We start from the raw sequence: 19398 nt of genomic DNA, 5'->3' as shown, positions 1-19398 counted from the left end.
AAAGGACATGGTAGGCCTGGCCCAGAGTCTTTACTCGAGGGTTTTGAATGACTTTCTAAAAGAATAATGACAAACTTCCATGCATCAAATCACCTGAGAAGCTTATTTAAAATAAGTGTCTGGTTTTATTTCATGTCTACCAATTCAGAGTGAAGGCTAAGTCTCTGAAGGCCCTGAGTGATTCCAAAGCACAAATTTGATGAGGTGGATGTGTGATGTGTCAGCTACCTCCCCATTCAAGGAAGAACTTGTTGCCCAGCCCCCAGAAGTATAGTAGAAGTATAGTGCTTAATACTAAGCACTGCAGGGATGATTTAGGGTTTGCTCCATAGTTAGTCATTTGACAGGGATATGACCAACTCTATTTAAGAACTTTGGACCCTAACCTGCAAGCCATCTTTCCCGGACATGAGAGTCTCATAAATGTCCTTGTACTTCACAACTGGAGAAGGAGATGCACTCATGCATTCCCTACAGAGGACATTCAAGAAAGTCCATTTGACCTCTCTAGCCTTTGTCTATATGTATTTTTTTCTCCAGTCTTTGCCAATATGTATTTTGCCTATATGTACTGTAGCCTTTGCTGGAATAAATCTTAAACCATGACTATAACTTTATGTTGAGTCATACAGTCCTTCCAGTAAATTTCCAAACTAGTGGATGATCGTAGGACAACTGAGACAGCTAGCACCTCTGAAGAAGTCCCCCTCCTGCCCCCTTAAAATTAGTATGTCCCCCAAGAATAACTACCATCCTGGCTTCTAGCAGCATAAAGTAATTGTGCCTGTTTCTGAACTATACATATTTGGAATCATACAGTCTGCATTCTTTTATATTGAGATTTTTTCATTTTTTCATTCAAATATTATATTTGTGAGTCATGCATGTAGTATATGCAATTATAATTCACTCATTTTTATTGCCGCAGAATAATCCATTGACTGTACCCCAATTTATGTTTTCAAGCCTCTGTGGATAGGCATCTGGGTTGTTCCAAGTTTGGGCTTATTATCAGCATTGTTGCTATGTATATTTTGACTCCTGTCCTTGGATGAGCATGTGTATGCACTTCAGTCAGTTATATACTCAAGAGTGGAGCTGTTGAGTCACAGGGAATATGTATGTTGAGCTTTGGTAGATATTGCCAGAGAGTTTTTCCAAACCAGCTGTACCAGTTTATCCTTCTGGCAGGAGTATATTAGAATTCCAACTGCTTCACATCTTCCTCAATACTTGGCATTGTGTTTCTCTTTTCATTTTAAACCAATCTAGTTAGAAGACATGGCATTGCATAATGCTTTTAATTTACATTATTCTGACAACTAATGAAGCTGAGCACATTGTCACATGTTTATTAGCCAATGAGATATAACGTATGAAGAAAATTTTCACCATTTTTTCTGTGGGGTTGTGCTTTTATATTTGATTTTGTTTTTTTGCATACTCTGAATTGAAGTCCTTTATGGGCTATGTATTGCTAATATGTACTTCTCCAACTCAATGGTTTGCCTTTCTATCCCTAATGGTATGTTTGACCAACAGATCTGCTAAATTTACTCCAATTCCCCCCTACCATATTTTTACTCAACAAATATTTACAATGTACTTGGACACTTTGTAGATATTGGAGGGAAATAATAGGCACAATGATTCCTGTTTATACTCTTCTTAAAGAAATTAATGTAGCTTGCTTTCACCCTGAGCTAATTCAACTGAATTATTTAAAGGATGTGGGAATATACTCTTCCCAGTGTTTTAGGATTATATTTTCCAAGCACATTTTTTACTAACCAGTTTTTATAGGGGTGTATTAAAGCCTTGCTCTGTTCTACTACTGAGGACTGGAAAGTAAGGAAGGGGAAAGATACTCTAGGCCTACTTTGCAATTATGTCATGTCCGTGTTTATATTGTGTTTTTACTGCCACTCACACCATATGCAAATATTATTTCTTGGTTCCAATGCCCTAAAAGCAGTCCCTGAAATAAGGATGTGTGCGTATATCATGTATTTAGGATGTGAACACAGAAAACACTGGTAGAAGAATAGAGAAGTGAGGCAGAAACAACAACAACAAGCAGCCAATAAAGGATATGCTATCAAGCTGGTTACCACTCTAGATAACTGGATCTCAATCCTGGTGGGAAACTCTAGAAACCAGCGTAGAACAAATGCCTTTAAGTTAATCCACATGGTAGGGCAAAGCAGCTGCAGTATTTATAAATGGTCTCCTTTCAGTCATTGGCTCAGGGCTGCTGCTGAGTTGGGGGTACGCGTGTTACTTCTCCCAACTCATCCAGCCTGTCCATCCTCAGGAAGAACAAGTTCTGTTGCCAGATCAAGCACTCAGCAAAAATCACAGGGTGCTGGGAGTTGGAAGTCAGATTTTTTTGGTACTGAGTTATGTAAGTTTGATTTCACTAGGTAGAAATATTAAAGGGGAACTTGAAAAAGAAAATAAATCATAAAGGATAAAATATGCACAAAAGTTCATTGTCTTTTGGTCTTCACGTAAAAAGATCTTGACTACATAATGCTTTTTCTTAAAAATTTCTATTGCAATTATACATATCAGTACTTGGATCTTAACTGGAAATGACATCTGCTAGAATCTTTCCTTAGTAGGACACTATCCAATTTTTAAAACATATAATAGGCTATGAATAAGAGCCCAAAATAATAAGGATATAAAAATAGCAATTTATTTTGCCCTCACATTCAAGATGTCTGATTCAAGAAGTCTGTCAACCCAGGGTTAAAGTGAGAGATTCGAGCGATTGCTATCTTGCTGCTCTGTTAGGCATGGCTTCTATTCCCAAAGTTATCTGTCTTCCATGGCAGTTGGCACTTTAGCCACTCCAGTCTCTCACTGCTGCCTAAAGAAAGGAGGAAGGTTTATAAAAGAGATGCAGTGCACTTCCTAGAAGTTGCACATCCTACATCTGCTTATGTCCCATTGCCAAGAACTCGACCATATGACCAGAGCTAGTTGCAAGGGAGGCTGGGAAAAGGACCTTTATTCCAAGTGGCCACATGCCCAACTGAAATGGAAGCTTTACTACTGAAGAAGTGGGGAAAGAGATATTCAGGACAACTCTCACTCTCCCCCTCACAAATTCAAAAATAGGAAGTGTGGATTCTTAAAAATTTAAAGCATAAATAACTTCTAGCAGAAAGTTGCAGCTTAAACCAGTGATTATTTAGACTTAAGAGAAAACCAGTTTTCCTTAGACGACTCCTGAATTCATACTTAGGTCAAAAACTTATTAACTTAAAAATGTATACGTTCAATCAAAATATAGTCTGCAAACAGCATGGACCTATTCCAAGGAGCGCGCATGCTTGTGTGTGTGTGTGTGTGTGTGTGTGTGTGTGTGTTAGTATCTTACAGAGAATCCTTTTTTGATACCAGCAACACGTTATAGCGATGGTCATACCACTTAATCTGTGTGAAAAGGAGATGACATAAGTACAATGAGTATATGAGGGAAAATTCTCAAACATAAATCTGCTTCAGTAGGTCTCATTTCTCATTAGAATGATATTTCAGTTCAAGCTATTTATTTGACTCCTGAATCTGAAGTACTTTTTAAACCATAGTAATATAAACCTTTTAATGCCCCATACTTCCTGAAAGCATAAATAGTCCCTCAGAAAACTGAGTGAAAGATATTGACAAGAAAGAGACATTTTCAAGCCAGACTTCCTGGTCACCATAAGAAAGAAACGCCAGGAAAAACAGAAGGTTGGGATTGCTATTGTTCATAAATTCAGAAGCGTATTTCATGGGTAAAAATAAAACCGTGAGCCTATTGACAAGAATGATGGGTAAAAACCAAAAAATTGTGATTCTCCTTGGGTAATTTGTGATGGATAATCAAAGGCAGCTTTTTTATATTGATTGGCCTCGCCTTTCCAGAGACCAGAAATGGAATCCATCTGGACGTTCGCTAAAGGACAGCAGATGGAGTTATGTACCACATGACAACGAGCTGTTCTCTCTCTTGTAACCCATCACTAGTGTTCTTTGTAAGAATAACAGTACTGGAGACGTGGAAGATCATTTTTTTCTTATGGTTTAGCTTAGGATCTGTTATGGTTGTGCATTCTCCATTCCAGGAGAGAACATTTCTTAAATATTCTCAGTTCTTTCCTTTTTTAAATTTGGAAAATAAGGAGAGACCAGCCAGCATGACTTTGGTGTCTGAAAAGGTTCTGAAGCAATTCATTAAAGGCTCATTTGTAGGCACCTTGAAAATAAATGTATGTTCATGAGAGGCAATAATTATTTGCTTAAGTGAATTATGCCAAATAAAGCAAATGAACTTTCTCATTTGTACATTAGTTCTCATATACTAATATGTGTTAGTAACATATAACGTGTTATTAAATCATATGTTAAATTAAATTGGCCTCATCTATTTGTGATTATCTCCCTTCCCAAATCTTCATCAGCATTAACATCTGCTTTTACCTTCATCATCTTTAATATTAGTCACTTTGTTCCTGTTTCCTTGACTTCTGTCTTCACCTTACATTCTAGACTTACCAAACAGGTTTCAGCCTACTGCAGTTTTCCTGAGGTCTCCAAATTAGTTCTCTCCAAGTCGTACAGAAAGAACCTCTTTATCTACTGTAAGTCCCCTTCTCCCAAGAAGCTTATGTCCATATTAGATCCCCATTCATTTCATCAAGGCCCTTAATCTTTCATTTGAAGCTGCCTTCCCAGGCTGTACAAGGGCCACATTTGATTTTGTTTACATATTTGACAAAATTGTAAAGATTCATGTAGCCCCCTGGTTTTGTCCCTAAATTTCAAGTACAGAGAGGCATGGGATAATGGCGTTTAAAAAAAAAAGGCATTATTAGGTGTTCACAAACAAAACAAAACAAAACACCACAGAGGCTGAAGCTCGGTAAAAAACTGAATTTTTCTCATCAAGTCACTCACTAATCAGCTCCAGGATCCATCTGAGGTGGACATTAGGTTGTATATTTTGTTCATACTTTTTTGCTGGTCCCCTCCACATTTCACCCCTCTGGACCATCCACTGCCAGGGTCTCTCTTCTCCACAATAGTTTCTCCCTGGTCTTCCATCCACTCTATAGAAATGAAGAGTTTTTATTAGGTCATTCAATTTTGTGAAGCCTCTGGAGATGGTTTCATTATCTCCAGGTCTTCCCAGAAAAATGCTTCCATGTTCAACAAAACGTTCTCCTGTTAATATAGAGCAATTCTGAAAACATACATTGAGGACAATTTTATGCCAAGGAGAGATCTCTTCTCTGGAAGGGGGAAAGAGAAAATAAGACACCTTGAGGATGCCTTAATGACCCATACAAGAATGATCATCTCTCAACATCCTATACACCCTCAGGCTTCTAATTTGCTACTTGCACCATCCTTAGTAGTAAATAATCTGCTTTATTTTTATCTTATTATCATTTTGCTGGAGAAAGTCAGAGGCGTAAGCAGACTTGATTTACTACATGTTTCTGCTAATTTTTCTGCTATTAGGGCAAAAAGGCAACTCTTTCTTAGATGAAGGCTAAACTCAAGATTCCTTCTTATGTGTCCTTTTCTGTTCCTTCAAAAGCTATGCTCCTTATTCCCACAAAAACACATCTACTTCTACAGTGATATATGCAAAGTCATCACACATATATCCTTGACTCATCTCTTCTTTCATTTATTCTGCAAAATGAGCAGTTTTACTAGGAACTAGAAATAGAAAATTGATCCAAAAAAGACCCAATTGTTGGCATTGTAGAGGATAGAGCATAAGCAAGACCAACTTTCATCAAACAACCAGTGTTATAAATATAAAAACTAAAATAGGGAAAAGTGAATTACATAGTTCTAGAACAGTCTATAATAGAGAGATTGAATCTAATAAGGCATGTTTGGGAAAATTTTAGAGAAAATGACTTTGGATCTGAAATCTGAAGAAGGATAGGCATTAACTAGGCAAGAGGTTAGGTGAGGAGAAGATTGCAGAGGATTTTTCTAGGAAGACAAAACTGTAATTAAAAACATCCCATGGCGCAAGGGAGAAAGACATTTGGAGGATTGAATGTAAGGCTGGATGGTGGGATGGGTGAAATAGATGATGAGGATTAAGGATGCAACTGTCATCATGAGCACCAGGTAATGTACTGCTGGACATTATAATGAACTGCTGGATCACTATATTGTACACCTGAAACTAATATAACACTGTATGTTGACTAGCTGGAATTAAAATAAAAACTTCTGAAAAAGAGAGGAAGTTTGAGTGGCTGGAAAATTGAAAACAAGAGGAGTATGCTTTAAGGTGAGACCAGAGATGTGGGAGATGGGGGAGATGGGGGAGATGGGGGAGAGTTCAGATCATGTAAAATCTTGCAGGAGTGCTAACTGTAATGCAAGAGAGATGAAAATCCATTGCCTTAGTCAGCTCAGGCTGCTGTAATCAAATACCATAAACTAAGAGGCTTAAAAACAACAGAAATTTATTTCTCATAGTTCTGGAACATAGGAAGTCCAAGATCAAGGGACTGGCAAGTTTGGTATCTAGTGAGATGCACTTACTAGTAAAAATAGACAGCTGTCTTCTCACTGTGTCCAACATGGTAGAAGAGATGAAGGAGCTCTCTGGGGTCTCTTTTATAAGGGCACTAATTCCATTCATGAGGACTCCATCTTCATAACCTAATCACCTCCCAAAGACCCTACTTCCAAATATTAGCACATTGGGCATTAAGATTTCACATATGAACACAGGGATTATAAACAGTCTTTAGTAGCCATTGAGGAGTTATAAGCAGTGTGTGGGATGTGAAAAATCAGATTTATCTTTGAGAAGTTCACCTAGGGATGTAAGTGGAGAATGGACTGGAGGAGGACCACAGATTGGAGGACACAGACCAGTTAGGAAGCTGGTACAAAAGTCTAAGTGGGAAATGAGGTAGCTGGGCCTCAGGCTGTGAGAACTAAGATGGAGACAAGTGAATTTGAAAGAGATTTATGATATAACCCTACAGAATTTGATGATTTGAATAGAAGTTATGAGGAGGAGGAATTTTCAAAGATACTTTTTAGGTTCCTATTTTGGGGAATTGGGTAGATAGATGGTGATTTTAGTGGATGTGGACTAGATTTAACAGGGAAGGTAGAGGCTATGTTGAGGTATTCTATTTTTTTCCTCTTCTGCAGAGGAATTTGGTTGCACTCTCTGTGTTAGGCTCAATTCTACCAGAAGCAAGGATTTGAATGCAAGTTATTGTGTTGGGAAAGCAAATGTGGAAAATGAGTAAGGAAGAAGAAAATAAGAAAGGTGAGGAAAGAAATACATTACTGAGGAACAGGTTAGCACTATGGGCATCTGAGGCTCCTCCTGCGGGGATCCATGCCTCTGATTTGTCCTATCTGGAGGATGAGGAATCTGGAATTTACGTGTCAAGCTCTATCCATTATTGGTTGAAGGACAGTCCTACAGCATTAATTCATGGCACTTATGGCCTGTCCTGTGCTTTAGTCAATAATGCTCTGGAATCCAGAGGAAACCTCAGGCTTTCTCAATAAGACATCAGCTTGTGTTGGCATAAGAAAGGTTGAATGGAAACCAGAGGAACATGGACAGTGTCTGCTGCCCTTGAATTCCCTCCTTTAAGATGTCAAAATGCATTTCTCTGTGCATTTTCTCCATCCTGATGCTTTTGTTCTTTTCAATTACTGGCCCATTTCTCAGTCTTCTTTCATTGCCATGTTTTGAGTTTATAATTATTCAAACTTCAAGGTAAAATGGTAGTTTCTGTAACCCTCCACACCCATAACTTTATCTTTTTTATGAGACAGTAATTTATTAAGTGTAAAGCCACACATGATTCTTAGAAAGTTGTGATGAAAAGCTAAGATGGATTCAGAGCCAAACATATGAAATATAGGTTACAGTGAAAGAGTGCTATAAATAATGTTGACTTAAAAAATGCTCAAATGGAGCTGTCAGTGCTTTGGTCTTAAACTGGAAAGAGAAAGCAAATGGAGTGCCTTAAAGACCTAAATCCAAATTACTCCTTATTTTTATTAGTCACTTCTATTATGGAATAGAGAACACATTTTATAACTTTTGCTGACATTGCCAAGTTAGTAGTAACCACCAGCACTTTGGAAAGTGAAAATATAATATCTAAGGTACCATTGGGCATAGACTAGATGCTCTATAAGCACTTTTTACTTGATGGATTAAAATCTAGCACAATCTTTATAGACATTCCTCATAGATCCTATGCCAAACTTTCCACTCTCTTGGGCCTCCATCCTCACCCTCTCTTCTTTGAAGATAACCTGATGTCCAACTTTATTAAGTTCAAAATCACGGATTTTGGCTTCCCTCATTTTCATGCTCCACCAAAGGAATTTCTAGAATAATGCACCATTCTCTCCTCCTACCATTCCCCCTTCTCCCTCCATCAATTGTGTTTTCCTAGTGTCCTTCTGCATGTTAAGCTTACTCTCATCATTCCCGCATTCTCTGGATTAAAAACCTGCTCAAATGTCCCCTAGATTCAAAATTTATCTTCTCTCTCTCTCTCTATCTTTCTCATGTTACTCCTCGGAGCATCTAAGTGCTTCTCTGGAGAATTATAACCTCCATCCACACCTCCACGTCCTCCTCCTCATTTATTTTTTAATCCCTCTTGCCTTAGAAGAAGTTGTATATAAGAAGTGTGGCTTATAATCTTCTATACCCAGCTCATGGGCAGCTCCAGTGCCCTGATAGGTGGTGACTGATGGCTTTGTGAGGGAGTGCCAGTCAGCACTTGGCAATTCCTCTTCTTCCCACCCCACCGCTTGTTGAAAATCTCCTTTGCTGTTTTCGTTCTGCTGCTTCAGAGCCTTTCATCTCTAGGTCCTTTTACTGATACACTTCTTCCAAAGCTTTCTTCTGTCCGTGGTCTTTTTCCTACTTTCTCTAAATCCTCTCAGGTGGGAATTCTGCTTGAATAGGTTCCACTATCACTCCAGATCTCCTAGGTCTATGATTGTGGGCACCTGTGAACTCTTCCTCCGTGTGGCTTATCTCTCACCTTTGTCTCTTGGTGCTACCTACCCCTGTGCAACTTACACTGTCTTGAAAATTTAACAGCTTGCTGTTTCTCCAGCACATCTTGAGCTTTGTTACCTCCATGCACTTGCTTATGCAGGTTCCACTGCCTATATGGTGCTTCCTTTGCCCTTTCTCCACTATCCACATTCCCAATCCTGTACATTCAGGAAAGCCTAACTAACATCATAATGACCTCCTTAACACAATCTTTCCAGGTGTCCTTCAGGCAGAGACATTTATCCCTCAGACTACATTATCTGAACCCCTACATTTTTTATTACTTTTCCTATGCATAAGTATGATAATTATGTGACATCTTTTCATACTTCAGCCTGTTCTATCTCCTGGAAATGATCCCAGATCCATCAGATAGGAGATGGTAAAAATGCACAGTATGTTTAGGGATTCATTTCTGCAATTATGCCAGACCCACCTATTTCTGCTCCCATATTCCTGTTCTCCCACCTCCTGCTTTCTAATTCTCATATACTTCATCATATATGCTCCTGACACTCTGTTCACCACTGACCCTCCACCTCTGCAGTCCTGCAGACACATGTCTCTACTTTTGGATATGATTTATACTACATTTCAGTGTAATGGGTCAAAGATACTCCAAACCTTACCCTGGGACTTTCTAACATTCTGGATTCCAGTTCAGGGTAGGGTGGCCCGCTGATGAAGAAACTGAAATCCTTTGGACATCAAGTGCCAAGTCTTGTACATTTTCTTGTGCCCATTACAGTTAATACTGATCCTTCAACATAGAGAGTCCTTAATAATAAAATTTTAATCAATATATTACTTTCCTGACATATTAGATGTCCAAAGAGACAGAATTTAGAATAAGGTGCTTTGAAGGGCATAAAAAGGAGAAAATGCGTTTGATAAGTCATCTGGGAAAATTTTTGTAGAGGGTTATGTGCAACTGAGGAAACAGGACAGCTAGAATGTATTTGGAAGTTGTTCAGTTTAGCGATTAGGTGTGAGTTAAATCTTGATTCCATTGTCTCCTAGGGAGCTGTAGCTTCACCTCTCTGTGCTTCATTTCCTCAACTGTGAAGTGAGATTAATAATAGATTATACTGCATAGGGTTGATAGGGAGATTAAATGAGACAGTACCTATAATTAGTATGGAAATTAGTATAATGTCTGATATATGTTGAACACTCAATCAATATTAATTATTATCATCAAAGGGAGGAGGGTATTGAAAGAGGAATAGAGAATCAGAGGAAAAAATTGCCTTCATAATTTTATCTAGCAGTGGACTTGTGTAGGATCTCCTTTATAGCCACAGTATGGCCATGGCATTATTTAAAATAGATTAGACATCTAATTAGTCACTGAAGGGATCTAAGCTCTTTCCATGTGTATCTTCCATCAGCGTCCTGGAAGTCAGTTCTCGTTCAGTCAGTAGATGGGAAAAATAAGATGAGTATTAGGAGTCCCAGTTACCTTATGGATGAGAACTAGATATGGCACTCCTGCCCTCTACTCACATGCCATTGGTCAGAACTCATCACATGACTGCTGCTAGTCCAAAGAGAGACAGGGAGATGTAACACCAAAGGAAAGAACAGTAACTTTGGTGAGCACTTGTGATTTTGGCTATCACAGCATTTTATAGGCACAGTCCTCAGGAACTAGGGACCATTTCCAGAGCATCAAAATCACAGGAAGTAAAAAGTTCAAGTTCATGCTCAGGACTGTCCCCACTTCCTCCGTCATGGCCCCTCCTCTCCCACCTGCTCCCTCACAGCCACATTGGGCTCAAGGATACTGGGAATCAAGGAGCATAGAAGCATGGTAGGGGAAGTATTTTTCTACTTCAGTTAACAGATGATTACAGAATGCCCTTTATGTGTATGCACTGGGATAAGAAATACAAAGGAAAAATAGAACCACCTGAAACAAAAGCTTCTGACACAAAGCTGAGTTTACTTGAGTAACAAGTGTTCTGAAGAATGAGGTGAAACAATGAATTTATGTTTTTCTCACTCAAAAGTCTTGGACAGAGCTTCCCTTAAATAGTCTTGAGCTATTTTCAACCTTTGCTGCCTGGTTTTAGAGCTATTATTTTGGCTAAAGTGCTTTAAAAAAGGGAGGGTGTGTGCCTAGGTAGCTCAGCTGGTTAAGCATCTGACTCTGGATTTCTGCTCAGGTCATGATCTCAGGTTTGTGGGACTGAACCCTGCTTAGGGCTCTGTGCTCAGTGGAGAGTCTGCTTGAAATTCTCTCCTTCTCCCTCTGCATCCTCCCCTGCTCTCTCTCTCTCTCAAATAAATAAATCTTAAAAATGAAATGATAAAAAATATTCAAGGATAGTGTAAAATATAAAATCATATTTGAATGTTCATATTTTCTTTTTTTAATATTTTATTTATTCATTCATGAGAGACAGAGAGAGAGAGAGAGAGAGAGAGAGAGAGAGGCAGAGACACAGGCAGAGGGAGAAGCAGGTTCCATGCCGGGAGCCCGATGTGGGACTCGATCCCGGGATTCCAGGATCACGCCCTAGGTCAAAGGCAGGCACTAAACCACTGAGCTACCCAGGGATCCCTGAATGTTCATATTTTCAAGGCCAAATTTCAAATTCAAATATATGACCATGGCTTGCTTTATGAATCATGATATCAAGGAAACATTCATTTCAAGTAGTATTTTCATTAGAGTATTCATAAACAGCACTTACTATTGTCCAAATACTGTTATAAGCATTATAGATAAATTGCCTCACTTAATTTTCACTATTACCCTGTGTGTAGATATTATTATATCCATTTCAAAGATGAAATCATTCTGGGGTATTGGGTGGCTCAGTCAGTTAACCTTGTGATTCTTGGTTTCAGCTCAGGTCATGATCTCAGGGTCATGGTACTGAGCTCTGTGTGGGGCTCCATGCTGAGCAGTGAGTCTGCTTGAGATTCTCTCCCTCTGCCCTTCCTCTCTCTGTCTCTCTCTCAAAATAAATTTTAAAAATAAAATAAATAAAATAAAATAAAATAAAATAAAAAGATGAAGTCATCCCTAAGAGATGTTAAGTACCCAAGTGCCCAAAATCACACAGCTAATAAGCACAGTAGTCACTCAATCCCCGACAGTGTCATTCCAAATCTGTGCTCTTAATAAATTCAAATATTAATTTCCTCCTCCACTTCCACCAAGATTTGAAATTAGCTAAACACAATAGAGAAGTTTTGATTCAATGGAGATATTGTATACATTTCCCTTTGCATTTAAAAAATATCTGGGGGGGGGCGGGGGAATCCCTGGGTGGCGCAGCGGTTTAGCGCCTGCCTTTGGCCCAGGGCGGGATCCTGGAGACCCGGGATCGAATCGCACGTCGGGCTCCCGGTGCATGGAGCCTGCTTCTCCCTCTGCCTATGTCTCTGCCTCTCTCTCTCTCTCTCTCTCTCTGTGTGTGACTATCATAAATAAATAAAAATTAAAAAAAATATCTGGGAACCCCGGGTGGCTCAGCGTTTAGCACCGCCTTCTGCCCAGGGTGTGATCCTGGGGACCTGGGATCAAGTCCCACTTTGGGCTCCGTGTGTGGAGCCTGTTTCTCCTTCTGCCTGCGTCTCTGCCTCTCTCTCTCTGTGTCTCTCATGAATGAATAAATAAAATCTTAAAAAAATATATCCTATGACATAATATTTGAGCATATCTAAAATGTATTAGGTAAAATAGTCAGATAAAAATAAAACATGGACTCTATTTGGACTAATTAAATGTGTCATCTGAATGGGCTATTCTATGAAAAATATACTTAGATTTCTACATTAGTCTTGATAAACAAATTAACATCTGTTATCCCAACTAGGCAAGTTTAGCCAGGCACAATGCTTCTGGGAAATACGTTCTGGAAGATTTTTAAAAATATATTAATTTTGGAGTCTTCAGAGAAGTAGAGTGAGCAACTGACAGTACCTAGCAAGGTTCCTCTTTTCCCCTTTTCATTCCCATCAAAAAATTCTCTTTCAAAGAATCATGCAGATGAATATGAAAAGAAATGTTGAAATATGGAAAAGTCAAAAGAGACGAAGAGTTGCAGCTCAACAAGTAGTAAGATCACATGCATGAGATTTGGTTTTCCTAGGATTAATTTGAACAATTCCATTATTTGTTTTAACCAGCACTACACAAGGTCATTGGAAGATACATCCCATATCCTTTACAAAAGTCATTGGACTAAGAGGATAAAGCAGTTATAGCATGAGACACTGAAGGAGCCTGTCTCTGTCTCTGATGAAGTTTTCCTTCAATTGGATTCGATATATGCAGTATCGTGGTCAAAAAGCACTAGACACCAAGCTGCATGAAGACAGAGGGTATGCTTTGTTTGGGGAAGGAACACAAGGAATCATAAGGGGCACCCGGAAATCTTCGGGGATGATGGAGAGGATATCTTTGAAGGAGGACTTCAACCACTTCCATTTTGACCTTGGGCTGTACTTTCTAACTGATTAAGTTCTTTTTTCCAGCTTATCTCTTAACTCAGGCAAAAAAAAAAAAAAAAAAAAAAAGACAGTAGGCAAAGAATCACATAATGGCAACCCCCTGAAGCAGTAAGAATTGTCCTGATGTTAGCAAGATTGACCCCAAGACAATGATCAACCTAATCTTTCTGCCCACCTGCATGGGCCCACCAACATTTATTCTACATTTTCCTCATATGAACTTAGAAATATTTTCAGCACTTTGGAGACAGTCTTTGAGACATTGGTCTACTGTCTTCCTGGTGTTGGTCTCATCAAAATAGATATTTCTCGTTTCACCTCCATTCATCTCTCTGTCTTTAGATTTTGTCAGTGGCAAATGGATGAACCTGGTCTGTGTGGAACCCCCGCAGCCCCTGTGAAATTGGGCTTTGTGCCCTGGTTACACTTTGACTATAGAGACTGTTTCCTGGTATCTACATACCAGGATACTTTCATGTTATGCCCTTTAGATATGGGCCATTTGTGGTATGTCATTTATACCATCAATAAAGATGGTATTTTTTAATGAAATTGATGATTTCTAAGCAGCTTCTGGCAGGAATGATACAGGATTCTGGCAAATCCTGGAGCTTTTCCCAGGAGTCCTGGGAGGACTCTCACCATGTATACCTCAGGAGAAAAACAATCTTCCTTCCACAGATATGTAATGAGCACTAGGTATGGTGCTAGGCTTAGAAAATAAAAAAGAAATTTTAAAAATAAAAGATCATATATTAGGATCAAGAAACAAAATTCAACAATCTGCATAATATACAAGACAGATCTAAAACAGAATAACAAAGAAATTGGGCAAAAGAGGGAGAAAGTTAATATGAAATGAAGTTGGGAAACAAATCACAGTCTTGATATCAGACAAAGTTGAATTTAGAAAGTATTAGATTAAAAGGCATTAATTTTTCATCATGACAGCTGAGAGTTGAGAAACTCAGTGGATCTGCTCTGAGCAGTGGGGTGGAGGGGTGGAATAATAATAAATGAATAAATATTTTGGGCAGCCCGGGTGGCTCAGCGGTTTAGTGCCGCCTTCAGCCCAGGGCGTGATCCTGGAGACCTGGGATCGAGTCCCATGTCAGGCTCCCTGCATGGAGTCTGCCTCTCTCTCTCTCTCTCTGTCTCTCATGAATAAATAAATAAAAATCTTTATTAAAAAAATATATAAATAAATATTTTTAATTAAAAAAATAGATGGACATTTTAAGTCTCTAGAAATGATAAGGTCATATAACAAATGAAGAAATAACTGTTTAAAAATATCTACCAAGTTTAGTTAAGAACAGTGAGAGTCTGTGGTATTTGGACCAAGACTTTTCCCTCTTTGTCTTCCAGTTCAGTGGGACAAAGCTTCACTCCAGACTAGTGCAGCCAAAACACAGGGTCCCCTTGTTCCTACTCCAGGCCTATCTTACTAGGAGGGATAGGACTTTGGTGTTCCTCACCCTACCCTCAGCTACTTGTTGCTAAGACTAAATTCTAGGAGAGTTTACCCAAGAGGTGGGGGTCCCTCATCCGCCAGCCCGCAGTGATGGGAGGGAGGTCCCAGGCTCTACTGGGCACAGCACCTCTGAGAATGCTGAGGTCCCCTGCCTCAGCTTGCAGGGCCATGGTTCCATGCCAGGAGAGTCAAGCTGAGATGGCCTGAAACATCTGCCTCTTCCTCTTACCTAGGGTTCGGTTCCTAAAGCAGAGGTATGAGTCCCCACCCCCAGTTCCATAGTCCCAGTTGTTGCTTGGGGAACAAAACAGGCCTTAAAATAGATAGCTCCTTGTCTCTTCACAAAAGAACGGACTTCATTTGCAGTAGAGTGCAGAGACAGTTCAAACCTTAGGGTGCTCTCAAAAACAGAAGTTGTGCTGAAAGGTAATCAGAAGGAGATGGTAGATTCATTGGAAATACAGATTCAACTGTATTGAAGTAGTTTGCCAGAGAGAACTAGAATCCCTCCTGGGGTTAGAACAAATCTAAAACACTGACTTTAGAAACTGTCTTTTCAAAGGAGCCTAAATTTGATGGTATTTATTTGTAGAGTTTAGGACATGTTGTAAACAATGGAGCAATTGGCCTCCAAATCAGTGGCTCTTAACTGCTGGGTGTTGTCAGGGAAATACACAGCCAAAGAGAATATCTCTATGTTCTTGGGTGACTCCGGTGACTACTGGCTTAACTAAGCACCCCCTGCCCCACCAACAGGAGCATCATCAGAGGCTTCACACTGTTTGGGAGAAATACACTCCACGAAAATACCCCATCCAGTTACTAAACAAATAAACAAGCAAATAATAATAACAAGCCCTGGAATATGTGGGAGTGGGGGTAGAGGTGGGGAGAAGTACCCAGAGTGACTACAATATACTGTCGAAAGCATCCATTTTCCAGCAAAATGTCACAAGACATGCAAAGAAACAGGAGTGTATGACCCATGCCCTGGAAAAAGAACAAGCAACTGAAAATACTTTAGGGAGCAACCAGATATTGAATTTAACAAAAACTTCAAAATAGCCATTATAAAGATGTTCAAAGAACGGATGGAAATCATGATTAAGCAGGAAAAAAGGTATAATGACAATGCTGCCTCAAATAGAAAATATCAATTAAGAGACAGAAATTATAAAAAAAGAACCTAACAGAAATTCTGGTTGAAAGGTACAATAACTAGAAATTCGGGGAGTAGATGATGTGTCATTCCTGTCTTTGGTAATTGTAAGAAGGACCTTTCCAGCATTTCCCTGTCCTCCTCTTAAACAAGCTGCTTCAATAATTTTTTAGTTACTAGTTCTACTATGTGTTCTCCTATATAAACAATCATTTTTTAAAATTTAAGGTAGTGTATTACATTGATTTAACAGGGAAAAAAACATTTTCTTTAATAGCAGTGGGCTTCATGAATCTATTAGAACAACGCTGGTGAAAAATGTTCTTAAACATAACAATAACAAAGGAAAAGAACTAATATTTGGTGAATATCTCCATCATCTCAGGTACTTCCTCTGTGCTTTCTCATTTAATTCTCATTGAATAAAGAATCCCTCCAGAAATCACCAACTTAGACGTCAGGAAACTGAAATTTAAAATCAATGAGCAAGTAGTGAGTGAATGGTCACACGTATATGACTCAAAAGTTTATTTCTTCTAAAGTATGTCCTTAAACTCATGAATATTTACATTGCTTCTTATATATCTGGAAAAAATTTAATTCCAGTTATATTACTTTCAGATGCACAATATAGTGATTCAGTAAATCTATACATTACTCAGTGCTCAACATGATAAGTGATGATTAGCTACATTACTTACATTAGTAAATGATTAGCTACACTCCTCCTTCTAGACCCTATGGAAAGGTTAGCTTTCCTGGTACATTCTGAATTCTCTGAGGGTAGCACCATCTTGGCATCTGGAGAAGGTCTTACCATTACCTGGTCGTATCTAAGCTTCTAGTGGATGTTCTGAGCTCCTGAAAAGAAGGGATGATATCTTATTTGTCTTTTTTTATTCATAGGACCTAAGCAACTTAATCCATAGTAAGAATTCAATAAATGTTTGTTGAATGAACAATTCCTTTGAGTTATGTAAAGCTTAAAAATAAAATTTATTTTTACCAGCCCAAAATGGGTTTACTTGGAATAGTAGAGAATTGCAATTCAGGACATACAACCGATGGCAAAACCTCAGGCAAGTCCAAAAAGCAAAGGAGAGAAATGTTATTTTATGGAGAAGAAGGAAATTGAGAAGGTTATTTTGAACAAAAGTCCATCGGAAAAAAGGAAGAGTTCAGGGTAATGATGGTTTCTTAGTGGCTAAGTTGCTGAAGTAGTTGGTTTCTTGTAGGAGATGCAATGTACATTTTGCCCTATTGGGGCCTGTCATGGGTGATTCTTTCCTGTTGAGGATTCTTCTGTTTGGGGTCTGTAATTAACAATTTTTCCTGTGATTGATCTCAAATGGTACGGCATGAGAGCTCCCCCTTCTGGCCTCCAGACACCATGAGGTTCCCCTTCATTTTCACAATTAGTAAGCTCTGATTTGAAAATGAAAATTGACTAAGGTAAATATGTAAATGGACATTTCATTAATTATATCATGATGATGCTTCTTGCCTAGTGGACATCAGCTGCTCTGGAGAAATAGCTGTTTTACCCAAGAGCTTGCATTTGCAATACTGACAGTTTGACAGAGGGCAGGATAGTGTGGGCTGCCTTATTAGTATGGCCGACCACAGATCGTGGTGGAAACCAACAACAACTTTGACTACCTTAAGTTTAATAAAGAAATGTTTGGAAATATATTTGTTAGCTTTTGTAATCAACAAAAGTTCTGGAGAGCCAATTTTGGAAAATGAACAGTAATCAAAGGGAGCTAGGTGGTTGGGGATGCAACTAAGGCTGCATCATGTGGCTCTTTTTCAGGCACCATTGTTGAGCACCAGATACCTCTCATTGAACTTCCAGCTCTCAGTCCCACAGCTGCCATGGCAAATGGTCTGGATTTTTTCAAAATCCTGGATGGAAACATTCCATTGGCCCAAATCAGGTAGCATGATCCTGTCCTAGGCGCCAGAGAGTGAAGAAGGAGAATGCTTACCTCTTTATCTTCCATGGTGGGAATTAAGATCTATATTACACTTATTTGGAGATATTCACTAAGTTGGAAGGATATTTGGTTGCTAATAAACACAAAAAGTAATAGTCGTAATGGTAAATTGATGGCATGGATGGCTTCAGGCCCTTAATTCTGATACTGAATTCTGGAGAGAATATTTCTGTACTGTGTGTTAAACCTTCTTTCTATTCCCATGGTGTTATTTGTCCCTTCATTATTTCTCTTTTAGGAAGTGAGAATGATCTACTATTGTTTACCTGCCCTCTGCTCCCCCAAGTCATGATGCTGTGCCTCCGATTTATACTCTTATAACTTCCAGAGTAAACTTCTTGAAATGTAAGCAATAACGATGTAATTTCTTCCTCCAAAAACCACTTCAACATTACCCTATGCTATGGAATAAAGTAAAAGCTTTTCAGGGTGGAATTGGAATATCTCTTTCCTGATGCCAATGAATCTTGCCAGTGTTTCACATAGATACCTCAGATGCTGGTTATAAAGGACACTCAAGATTACTGAAGCACACTCTTAGCTACAGGCATTCCTTCTAAACATTTACTGTGTGTCTAGGTACTAGAAAGGTAGCCATGAATAAAGACTGATTTTCAGGGATACTACTTGAGCTATTTAAACCTGAAGTGGACATCAACTAAATATAACAGCCAAGGAATTAAATCTGAATTTGTTGCAAACAAGCTTACCAGTTTGTACCAAATATCAGCCTTATTCTAATTGTTTCTTAAATACCTGGCCTGGGCAATCTCCATCAATTTTTCAAGGCCCAAACCCAACACAATGCGATCTATAAAAGAATTTATGATCATCTTCTTTTGGAATAAGTCTACATCCATTCTGTGCTCCTAGAGCTTCTGTCAACACACAGCTCTTCTACATCATGTCTGTATTTTATCATACAAGCCTAGCCCTTTTCTCTCACTAGATTTTAAACTTCTTGAGAATAGGGACACCCCCTAACCCCCATTTTGTTCATGATTGTGTTCGTCAAAATATGTAGTCTGAGACTTTTCATATGGTAAGTAGTCAACAGATGCCTGTGTGATTGAAAGCCATTGGTTTTACATAGAAGACAGAGAATTGAAATGTTTTAGCACAATACAGTTACTAGTACTTGAGAATATGTCATATTGACAATATGTTATTATTTTGGCCTATGTTACAGGGTTACTGCAGGGTGTCATAAATTGTG

General features: G+C 38.8%; 1 long non-coding RNA gene across 6 annotated transcripts in view; it reads right to left on the bottom strand.

The window, feature by feature from the left end:
* Positions 1-2716: 2716 nt before the first annotated feature.
* The window catches only part of LOC111092101, a 115113-nt gene continuing 98431 nt past the window's right edge, over positions 2717-19398 (bottom strand). For 2 of the 6 annotated variants that reach the window (XR_005377583.1, XR_005377584.1), the window contains 4 exons: positions 18023-18138; positions 16887-17046; positions 4951-5102; positions 2717-2875 (listed from right to left, as the gene is read on the bottom strand). This is a non-coding gene — a long non-coding RNA (uncharacterized LOC111092101). Of the gene's footprint in view, positions 2876-4950; positions 5103-16537; positions 16651-16886; positions 17047-18022; positions 18139-18421; positions 18584-19398 lie in introns of those variants that run through there. The other 4 variants (XR_005377586.1, XR_005377587.1, XR_005377585.1 and 1 more) reach the window with 3 other exon arrangements.

This window comes from Canis lupus, chromosome 24 (assembly GCF_011100685.1).
Source record: "Canis lupus familiaris isolate Mischka breed German Shepherd chromosome 24, alternate assembly UU_Cfam_GSD_1.0, whole genome shotgun sequence".
In the NCBI taxonomy this organism is placed as follows: Eukaryota; Metazoa; Chordata; class Mammalia; order Carnivora; family Canidae; genus Canis; species Canis lupus.
Note: the sequence above shows the minus strand (reverse complement) of the source record. Positions and strands in the feature narration are given on the sequence as shown.